Source organism: Plasmodium reichenowi, chromosome 12, assembly GCF_001601855.1.
Source record: "Plasmodium reichenowi strain SY57 chromosome 12, whole genome shotgun sequence".
Classification (NCBI taxonomy): domain Eukaryota; phylum Apicomplexa; class Aconoidasida; order Haemosporida; family Plasmodiidae; genus Plasmodium; species Plasmodium reichenowi.
In genome coordinates, this window is record NC_033657.1 from 1,764,564 (window position 1) to 1,766,305 (window position 1,742).

Here is a 1,742-nt window from a genome sequence, read left to right on the forward strand (position 1 = left end):
ATAATAAATAAATAATAAATAAATAAATAAACAAGTATATATATATATATATATAAATATATATATATATATATATATATTAAATGTTTACTATTATAATATATTTTTTTTTTTTTTTTTTAGATGACAAAAATTAAGATATGTTGAGAATAATATCTAATGTTTTATAAATATGTAAAAATATTTATCAGTATATATTTTATTAATATATTATAAAAAATTAAAATATATGTTTTTTATTTTTTAAAATTGAAATTATAATATATTTATAAAATTTACAGGGGAATTTATTTATAAACTAAATATATTTTAAGATCACATAGAAAGATAAAAAAAAAAAAATATACATATATAATATATCACCCATAAAATTTACAGAATATACATATATATATATATATATATATATATATATATATATATAATATATTTATTTATTTATTTATTTAATTATTTATTATATATCTACATGTTACTATTAATTTAAATAAATATTAAAACCTATGATGTATTATAGGAATTTTTTTTCTTCTCACTTTATATGTCTCCATAAATAAACATTTATTCATAAATTTATTTTATGGTTTAAAAAATAATAAAGAAAAAAGGTTTATTTTACACAACTACAATATATAATCTTAATGCTTCAAGTTTGAAAAAATAAAGAAACTTAAGAATGTTGACATATATGTTTTAATATATATATTTTATTATATCTTCCTATATAAGCATAATTTTGAGATATAGATACTTCTTAACGAGAAAAATATTATTACATATAATCTTTTTTTTTTTTTTTCCTGGCTCATATGTATAAAGTACATATGTAAAGATATATATATATATATATAATATCGTTGTATATATTTTACAATTTTATAAAAATGATCTTTAAAATTTTCGTAGTGGCCTTAAAAAATTTAGTTTCATATTTTTTTATAATAAAGAATTAACTTGTTACAATTATGTATATACAAATAAATGTAATAGAATGTGTAATCTTGAAAATAACAAAAATAAAAGAACTTTCATATTGAACATATATTTTAAATAAATAAAATGAAGAGGTCTGCTAAATATTAATATATATATATATATATATATATATATATATAGAAATATATTTGAACCTTCTTTTTTCAATTAATATGATGAAGTCATCATATAATTGTAGCGACATTATAAATTTTAATGAGCATGGAGTTATGAAGATATATATTATTTGTAAATATATCATAATTATTTTTTTTTCTTCCTTTCCTATATTTTGTAACTATACACACAGTGATATATATATTATAAATATAAATATATATATATAAATATATTTATTTATTTATATATATTTTTAACCTTTTTATTATGGTGTAAATAAACATATATATAATATATACACACACACATATATATATATATATATATATAATATATATATTCTTAACACCTAATTTAACAAATAAAATTATATGATTTTAATTATATATGTATAAATAAAAATATATATATTTATTTCATACATATATATTTTTTTATTTTTTTTGAAGGATTTTTTAATTTTTCTCCTATTAATTTGGATTTCCTTTTTTTTTTAAATGTAATAAAAAAATAAATAATAACAAAAAAAAAAAAAAAAAAAAAAAAAAAAAAAAAAAAAAAAAAAAAAAAAAAAAAAAATAAAAAAAAAAAAAAAAAATAAATATTATATATATTTTTTTTTAATTTTTTTATTTTTTTTTTTTTTT